Below are 10,000 nucleotides of genomic sequence, written 5' to 3'. Positions count from 1 at the left end.
AGCCAATAATCTTGGGGAAAGTCGCTGCGCAGTCTTAACTGCACCACACAAGAGTGTCCTGAGTTTATTGACAGACAACGAGGCCCAATCTCAACTCCAAAGGGAGGGAGGGAGGGAAAAAACCAAATCGTAAAGCACACTAATATATGGAGAGCTAACTGCGCTGAACAACAGAACATACTGTAAGTGATCTCTAAATAGCTTTCACATGCTTTTATAGAACTTTGAAAAATGCGCCAATGCCGTGGATTGTACTAGCCTGCTAGCAACAACAAAGCTGTGAAGGTCAAAGCGAGAATACAATAAATTCTTAGTGTTTGCTGACCTTGGCAACTAGATGGCACAAACGCTACATTGAAAACAGAGCCGCCATGAGAGGGTTATAGATAATATCGTCACGATCCATTAACTACATTTTACTTGCATTACAGTAAAATTGCCTTTAAAAATTTACAGGTACATGCAGTAACACTTCCCATAACATGGGAAGTAGCTACATCTAGTTGCAAAATTGTTGAGACACTTTCATTAAAAAACACCTTTTCTAGCTTCCAATGCCCGCTGTTTCTAGAACTTAAACCTTTCCCACTTCCTCTCCCCTCTCCCCCTTTCAATGTTGACTGCTTAAGTTTCCAACATTTTTTTGTCTTGCTAGCAACACTGATAAGGGAGGGGGGGGGGGCTGCAGTGTGAGAAATAATAGGGGAATTAATAACGCCCCAAGAAGGTGAAGTGTCTCCACTATTTTTGCAACTTGTTATAGTTACTAGTGATAAGCCAATACTCAACTGGTATAGAGTAGGCACCAGGAGTCACGTCCGACAATGGAAGAGGTCATAGCATCTCGTTGGAAAGCCACCACCAACTTCAAACTGCACAGCCCCCGGTCAATGAGGTTCTTTCTTGCCACAGGTCGCCTGCCTCAATTGGCAGTGCAGGGAGGCAGAGTTTCTTCTTTTTTGGTCACCATAAACCAGAAAAATTTTGCAATTCCTTTGCCGGCTTGGAATTTTTTTTCCCTGGCGTTTTCCATGCCATGTTATTTGGGACCATAACTAATGCATGACGTAATGTGTGACATATTACTGTGGCGCAGCAAAGCAAATTGAAGATGCAAGAACAACAGCAGTGATTAACAACATTGCTGCATTACAAGAGACTTGGCTACCTGAAACTGGCTCCCTTAGAGAGGAACTATATATTTCTGTTCAGTGGAGAACCGGTAGGTCTTCGATTGACCAATCTCTAGAATAAGTGTTATCTGGTGACATGCCAGAGCACGTCATCTACAAGGGCTTTAAAGCCAGGTGCAGGATCAGTGCGAATAATGGCGTGTGGGCCGTCTAATGGACTCATCAGTATGTACAGCTGGATGAGCCAATTGTGGAGTGAAACATGTCCTTCTTCTCCAAGGAGCAAGGAGAGAGTGAAAGACTAGTGCATTCCCTCAGCACTAGAATGAGTTGACGCGAGCGCTTACAACGTCTGCGACGATTGCCACTCCCACTACATCTGTAGGTGGGCTTGAGCACTGCTCAATGCGGTCCTGGTATGGCTGGTGGAGGGAAGCGCAGACCTGGCAGCCTTGTGGGACGTGGCTGATTGCGTTATCCATATCCAAGGCAAAAGAATAGGGCTTCACTACTGACTTCAGTTGATGGTCGGAATGGTGACATAACTGAATATAGAACGCAGTCAGGAGGCCATCTAAAACTTGACGTGGAATGATGATACTCTTGCAAGCAGGTGACAAGGGGTCTGTGCCTTTGATGACGAGTAGTCCATGCCTGGCAATTGTGGCCACATTCAGATGGCGTTTAACATCCTTGATGTTTTTGAGCTGTTTGGATGGCCTGGTGCCTTGCTTAAGATGAGCATGTGTACACCGGAGATCATTGCATTCGAACTAGATGGAGAGCCATGCTGGCCAGCTAGTTCCTTGAGGCCGTTAAGGAGATCTTGGATGGGCACTCTTTGCAAAAAATAGACTAATCTAGGCGTTGCTTAAAGGAACATACTTGGCACAATTATTGATCTTCGCAGGCAGGGGCATTGGTGCTGGCAAAGCCTGATGGGAGGGTCGCGGTGCCAGCAACGTGTCTAACAGATGCTTGATAGCGGCTGAATGTAGACACAAAGGTTGCGTCTGTGGGGCTTGTTGAGAACTCTCCTTGACATAATTTTTTGTAAGCTTGTACGCATGGCTTACTGTCAGTTAGAATGCATGCCTACTAGTGATGATGATTGATAAGGCCTCAACCTCACAAGGCAACCATGTGGACTGGGTGCCACATAGCTTTGCATCATGGGGCCTGGGTAGAGTTATCATGCGACTCTCGGAAATTGCACTCTGGGGTTCATGGAAGGAGGATTGAATTAAGTCAGTCCAGCCAGTGATAGCATTGTCGAGTGGGGCTTAGAGTACAGAGCAACATGGTACAACTTGGGACAAAATCTTACAAGCACCGCTAAATGATCTCAACTGGTTGACTGTCTTGGGATCTGGACAGGATGCTAACATGGCTATGCGATGAGGGCTTGCTTTAAGGATGCCTGCATTCCAGATGTACATTGTAAACCAATACTGTTTTAGACTGAGGGTTAATTATGGTTTTGGATAGAGATAGGTGAAGGTTACATTGGTACAGTGCACATACATGTAGGACTCTTTCCCAGTTGTTGAGTAGGTTGGTTTGAGTACCACCACCACAGTACAGGTCATCAGCTAACTTCATCACAGTGCCTTCTTCTAGTAGATCACCTAGCACACAGCACATACAGTAAGCTCTTTGAGGGCAGTCTCAGAGCTGGGCATGTATGTACACTTGGACTCCCTTGAAGGGAGTGGCAACACTGCAATACTTCATGGAGCTCTGTGAAAGAGGTATCTGATAAAATGCGCTTGTTAAGGTCAGTGATGATTAGGTGCTTCCACTGAGTGATGTGGCGTAATACAGAATCTATGTTGGGCTCGGCGAGGGCTGAGGCTTGCTGTAACGTCTGACGTCAGCAAAGGCTTTGAAGAGTCTAAAGCCGCCATCGTTGATCGCGTGAACACACAGATAATGGAAGTTCGTTGGCGTCTGTTCCATTTCTGGTGACAGATACCTCAGAGTGAGCAAGAGAATTTAGTCCCTTGTGCAAGCTGCTTTGCAAGATTTATTTTGACAAGCAAGTAATTGGTGTTTATCTTTGTGCAATCTCCTTTTGTTTACAAGAGATGGTTGAGGTCATGACGTCAAAGTCACACTACTCGGTAAGAGAAGCCACAGTACTCGGTTGAAAATGGCTTGTCTACCTAAACGTATCTGATATATTGGAACCAAGAAAGTGCAAATGTAAGGTAAACGTAACATTTTATTTATTTTTTTATACCTTTACTTAAAAGTGGTAACTTCAAAGTGGTTTTCCAACAGTACTCGGCAACCTTTAGGGTAAACTAGATAATGCTTTATATTATTTCTTTAGAGTGGGAGTGAGTACTGTTGAAAATCCACTTTTAAAATGCAAAACATGTGAACTTGATACATAATTTTGAGAAAAAAATCATTGATAATTACGTGCCTTGCATGCAATAAGTATAATGCGAACAGTTTAGGAAATCTGAGCAAAAACTGCTCGTGACACTGTGTGTCATTTTGGCGAGAACTGTTGCTGTCTAATGAAATGTAAACCAGCTCTTACATTTTATCTAATTAACCAATTCCAGTGTACTGGAAGAATTCCCTTCAGCTTTATTCTGCACATAATTTATTATTGTTGACATTATCCATTCATTGCTACAGTTTACAATATTGAAATAGTCACTCTAGTACTTTGTTCTGTACCCCTTTGAACCCAATACAGCTTCAATACGTTTTGGCATGCTCTCTATAGTTTTGTCAATCAACTTGACCTCGATTTTAGCAAACATATCAAGTACTCTGTTTTTGAAATCTTATTTGGCACGATACTGCTTCCTCAGCTAAACTCTTTTTAACAACATGAAAAATATTTTCAATAGGATTGAGATCTGGTGAACGAGGCGGAATTTTATGGTGTTCAGCTTCAATCTGTTCCATAGCTCTAACTGAAGCTTTGCTGTTTTGTGAGGGATCGTTATCCATTACAAATAAACGTCTTCCATCTCTTTTTGGTCCTGCTTGAGTAAAGCATGAATTAAAATTGTCTTTTATAAACTGCGAAAAAAAAGCAGCATTCATTTTCTCATAGGTTTCTTTCAAGATAACTCCTTTTCCATATGCAATTGCCACCAGTATATGAAGTCTTCGTCCTCCTGCAAGATTTTGAGACCCTTTTGCAGTAACCTGAAGTCCCTCACCTTTCTTTCTTTGAAGAAGTTCGTTTGTCATACTTAATTAAGCTGTAGAAAGAACTTTTCCAAGTGAGCCACATCAGATTATGAATCAACAGTGAATTGTTTTACAAAACGTCGGCCGATAATTTGGCTGTCAAAAAGGCGAGAAATGTCTAAAGCCGCTCCAATAGCTATCAATGCCCGCAAAGTCGATTTGCTCTGCAAACAAAAGGTTCAAGTGCTGAAGCCCCAGACGTACATCTCTGAAATTTTTAAGACTTCGTAATTCCTACCCTATTACTACAGTTACAGTTTTCTTGTCTATATAGTGCTACTTTTAATTAGAAACATTTCCATTATTTATACACATTAAACAACTATGAAATGACGGAATCAGATATTTTGTTGTGAACTGTTAGTCAGAGAAATACAGTACAGTAACTTACAAAAAATATATCAAGAATATCAACCTAATAAAATATTTTGTATGATACGCATTAAAATTGACATTAGACCATGCCCATTGAGTATTTTTAGTGATCCTGTATTAAGCGGCCAGTTTCTCAAGTCCCGAGGGTGGCCGTTATATACAGGTTCTACTGTACTCATCCTCGGAGACCCAGGGGCAGATCGCGGAGGCAAGGGAAAGTCAAAACGGGCAAAAGAAAATGGCGACGAAGAAAAACATAGTGGGGCGAGAAGAGCCCCTGGGGACAAGTTCTTACCAGACCAGTTCCAAACAGTTGAGGTAATTCTCAATTCTGATTGATGCCAGAAATTCTTTGTGTTTTTCTGCCCAATCAGAGGTCAGCAGGCTGTGACGTCGTTTCGTGTCTTCTTACACGGAAATCACTTGATCACCATACTCGCCTTGGTTTGTTTGGCAAGGTTTTGCTCGAGGAGAAAAGTCTCAATCACAGCACAAAATGTACAGGAAATCGTTCGGAATATCGGCGGAGAAATACGCTGGACCTTTCGCAGGTATCGTTACAGTAGCGTATTTCCAAGTGTGCGAAATTTGTTTAAAGATGTTCTCACCGATTCACCTAATAAAATAGCAGTGCAGCGATTACTTAATTGATCTGGCAATTATTTTTATTCTGCCCCGTTATCCTGGTCGAGGTATTTCTAGAAATCTTACATGAATTGTGGTGGCAATAACTTTTGCTAATCTCGAGAAATTCTTGATCGCACGGGCCACACGCAGCACGACTTTATTTCAATGCGCGCCGAATTAAATTAAACGCTATCGAGCTCGTGTTCTCTTCACGATATTGTTCACGATGAGCCAACCGAAAGAAACAGTTCAGTCACGCCTGTTGTCGAGTGCGTTCTTACGTTTTTGTTAACAAACAGAGACAGCGAAACCTTTATGGTAAATTTTTGAAAATATTTGAAGAGGCTTTCGATCAAACTTAAAAGTCCAGGCAGATGATGGTCTTTCTGGTGCATTGTGCGACACTTGTCACAAAAGGCTGAAATCAATCTAGAAAAAAAAAGTCGTCATTTGCCATTTCAGCAAAGCACTTGTTGAAAAGGAGACATCCCCTTTATCCTTTGATACCGAGGCAAGATGCAGAAACTGCTTTTCACAGTGACATGGAAAAAGGTTATAGAATTCCCTTTGAAAATGTACCAATTAAGCCAATTCCACCATCCTCAGTGATGTATTGTCCTGGTGAGTTAAAAAATCACCATGAGGAAAGCACCCAAACACCAAAATCAAGTTGCCACTGCTTTCCAAAATCAAGCAAAGGAATATCTGTCAAGGTATACACAATTTCAATAATTCTGTATACATACACACACTGTATGTTGATGTAGAAACACATGTTTTATTATACTGACAGTACACTAGAAAATGACATTTGCCATTGTTGTAATGGCATATTCTTAAGTTTCAAGTTTTTTGCAAATTACTTAGTTTAACTTTTTACAAAAGATGCCATATCCTTATCCTTTAGGACTGGCTCAGAACAGATGTTCAGCCAAGTGCTCCGGCTTATTGTCACACAAGGTTAAGATTTTATATTTGCAGAGGTACAACTCAGATTATGTACTACATGGATCCAAACTCGTTTTACTATTGGAGAAGATTTCTTTCAGCATTGTTTAAGAAACCTCAGGACTCCGTTGTTGTTATTACTGTCGAACACACAACAAACTTTTGTATGAAATATGAAATAGCAAACAAGAATTTCCTTAGAGCAAAATTAATGTTGCTTGAGAACATTAATGACAGCCCAACTTACAGTGCTCACAATCTCTTTCCTGTGTTCTTTGCAACTGTCTTTAATCTTTTTTCACGTTCAGATTATTGTCCATTATCCAAGTAACATTGTCTTAAAGGAATTGCCAGCACATTTGCACAGCCTGGGTATTGCCCTTTGCAAGGCTATTAAAGAACACATCAGCTGTTACTTTGGCAGCATTCAGAAGCAAACGTTTTCTCTGGAGATCAGCAAAATTTCAGCCACAGCAATTGATGCAAGAAATCGAGAAATACCACGACTAAGAAAAGGAGATCAAAAGTAATCGCTGCTATTTTGTTAGGTGAATCGGGGAGGACATCATTAAGAAAATCTCGCACACTTGGAAATACGATGCTGTAATGATACCTGCGAAAGGTTCAGCGTAATTCTCCGCCGATATTCCGAACGATTTCCTGTACATTTTCATTTTTGTGCTGTGAGACTTTTCTCCTCGAGCAAAACCTTGCCAAACAAACCAAGGCGAGTATGGCGAACAAGTGATTTCCGTGTAAGAAGACACGAAACGACTTCACGGCCTGCTGATCTCTGATTGGGCAGAAAAACACAAAGAATTTCTGGCACCAATCAGAATTGAGAATTACCTCTGCTGTTTGGAACTGGTCTGGTAAGAACTTGTCCCCAGGGGCTCTTCTCGCCCCACTATGTTTTTCTTCGTCGCCATTTTCTTTCGCACGTTTTGACTTTCCCTTGCCTCCGCGATCTGCCCCTGGGTCTCCGAGGATGTACTGTACTAAACACAAGCAACTTTTTGATTTTTCTTCTGTTCTCTTACTTAAAGATACCTCTTCCTGATCATCAAAGCCTGGTTTTGATATAATTGCAATTTTCGCAAGGGTCAACGCGATCGCAGCGCGCAGCGATCATTGAGATCAAATGGAAACCATACAATCTGCGATCGTTACGATCGTTGCGACTGCAATCATAAATATACAAAACTTTGTATCTCTGCGATCGCAGTCAGTTTTCAGACTACAAGACTGCATTGAGCGGTCGAGTCAAACAGCGTGACTACAAAGTGCCGGGTTCTTTCAAAAGTTGAGAAAGGTAGTGCGAAGCAGAAATAAGGCTAAATTTTACATTTTCCAATGCTCGGGGTGTGAAAATGTCTCCGAAAGTGAAGTGAAGAACAAACCAGTGTAATCATTCTAGCAGATTTCAATTAAACTCAATCGGAAAAGGAAAGTGGAAATACGAGTTTGATTGGAGAGTTTTTCTTCTTCTTAATGGTGTACTTGATTTTGTGGTCCACTTAATTTTACTTCACACATCCTAAATTTGATTGACAGGAGTTGAAGTGGGCGTAGAGAGTCGAGTATTCCCTAAGCTAAGTTTGCCAGCCAATCACAGCCGAGTTGTTGTGAATATGCAAATTGTTATGCCGCCCGTTGAAAAACTGGGCACTGCAAGTACATGTCGCGAAAGACAATAGAATTGTGGGCGATGCAGGTTAATCACAGTGAAGTACTAGGCAGTCAGCAAGATTCAATGCGTTTATTAAAATCAGGCTAGTCCGACCATTTACAGCACTTGCGGTTAAAACTAAAAGGAAACATGTGATTTTTATGTCAGAAGAAACAAAAACTACGATAAGACTCTGTGCAGGAAAAAGAAGGTAAAACGAACCACATGTACAAGGTCTACAAGCGTGACTTATGTCTGATCTTGACTCCAAGGCTAAAAACTCCAAATTTGCTACAGTTGAAACAATTGCGAAAGTTATCCAATAGCTCCTAACATTGTGATGGACTCCTTGCAACTGAGTAAGTGTTTTTTTAGGAAAAGACTAATCTAGTGGATACCTTCTGATGTAAATGAAATAAAAATGAGTAAAGCTTTGTACGCCTACCCGAAGAACAGATTTGTAAAGATCATGCGATAAAATAATCAATGCTACAATAATTTAATTTTATTATGAAAGAAGAGTGGTCCTTTAACGTAACTAATTAAAATGTCATTTTTTGCGGATAATGTGACACTCGTCACTCGTGGTATAAGCTAGGGTCTTGTAACACGATGATTCTAGACCATTCGCTAAGTGTTCCAACTAAATAATTATAATTATCTAGTTTTGTAGGATTTGAGCTTTTAGGGGCACTGCATGTGGCAGGACGCATGATCTTGGCATTATCATCAGCATGGATCTAATCAAGAAATGAAGAGAGGGCCTGCGTTATCTCAGGCTTTACTGACGCTAAGGAGTGCGATCACAGCTCCATCCCATACTGCTGCTTGACGAACTTGGGTGACTCTAGGTGCACAAGCCTGAGCCATGTGGACCTGATGGAATTTTCAAGGGTTGGCGTAAGCACCTCATCTTCAGTCACCGCCTCGCCATGGTGGAAAATTCCATTAGTCTTGAAGAGTATGTCCTCTAGAGATGCAATAAACCTCTGATAGAGGTCCTCTGGATGTTCATTAGGCTCCAAGTGAATATCAGCAAAGTCCAGAAAATAGTGCACCAGTTACCAGAAATCCGTAGTGCTGGCGAATACATGAAGTATGCCACTCCAAGTTGATGGATGTTGATTTCCTGACTATTGTATTTCGGAAAATCACTGGACAGTAATTTGCTTTTTGTCCGAGCACTTAATAGCCCCAAAAATTCACCTTTTGTTGTTCTGTGAGGCACCTGGCACAACCCAAGCACTGCTTTGGTGCCTGGTGAGTGCTCATTGTAGCCACTTGGTTGTTTAGGGTACGATCGGTTTGCCAACGAACTTCCTGTTGCTTGAGCTTGCTCAGTGGTATCTGATGTGAATACACATGTAGGGTTTGGGAAGTCGCTACCACCACGCCAGTCAGTAAGGCCAGCAAACTCAACACCTAAATTGGTTGCAAGGGGTTGATTGAACAGGAATGTGATCAAACAAAGCAATAAAAGATGGCGTATCTAAAAACCAGGACTCGAGCACGATGGCGTGTGCATAACATAATCAATTCAGCTCTGCTCACTGGCAATGAATGAGCTGCTGGGCTACAGGGGGTGGGTCCATTTTTTGGGATGGGGAGGGGAAGCTGGCGGGTTGATCGTGGAAAGAGGGGTGGGGATCCAGATGAAAAAAAATCTCAAGATTTTAAATCTCTGGGCCCGGTTGTTCGAAAGCCGATTAACGCTAATCCCAGATTAAAAATTAACCAACGAGTTTATTTCTCTACTCCCAAATGTTGTACAACGCTGATATTTGGCAAAAATTTACATTAGACGAAGTCAAGCTTGAAAACCAAAAAAATAACCAAAAGAAGCTTTCACCCAAAAGTTAAAAAAGCAAACCAAAGTTTGCTAATCCTGGATTAAGTTAATCGGCTTTCGAACAACCGGGCCCTGAAGTATAGGAGGCCCTCAGATGGCACTCACTCACTCCTTTCCAATTAATATATTTGTTAAACTCTGATTAAGCATTTTTCCTGTGCGTCCCATGCTTGGCTTCAC

At 41.6% G+C, this 10,000-nt stretch overlaps 1 protein-coding gene across 1 annotated transcript in view; it reads left to right on the top strand.

The window, feature by feature from the left end:
- The window catches only part of LOC138056793 (dynein axonemal heavy chain 6-like), a 158,195-nt gene that overhangs the window by 39,342 nt on the left and 108,853 nt on the right, over positions 1-10,000 (top strand). The window lies entirely within an intron of this gene.

Source organism: Montipora capricornis, chromosome 7 (assembly GCF_036669925.1).
Source record: "Montipora capricornis isolate CH-2021 chromosome 7, ASM3666992v2, whole genome shotgun sequence".
Taxonomy (NCBI): Eukaryota; Metazoa; Cnidaria; class Anthozoa; order Scleractinia; family Acroporidae; genus Montipora; species Montipora capricornis.
The sequence above is the reverse complement of the archived record's forward strand: the minus strand, read 5'-3'. Positions and strand labels throughout refer to the sequence as shown.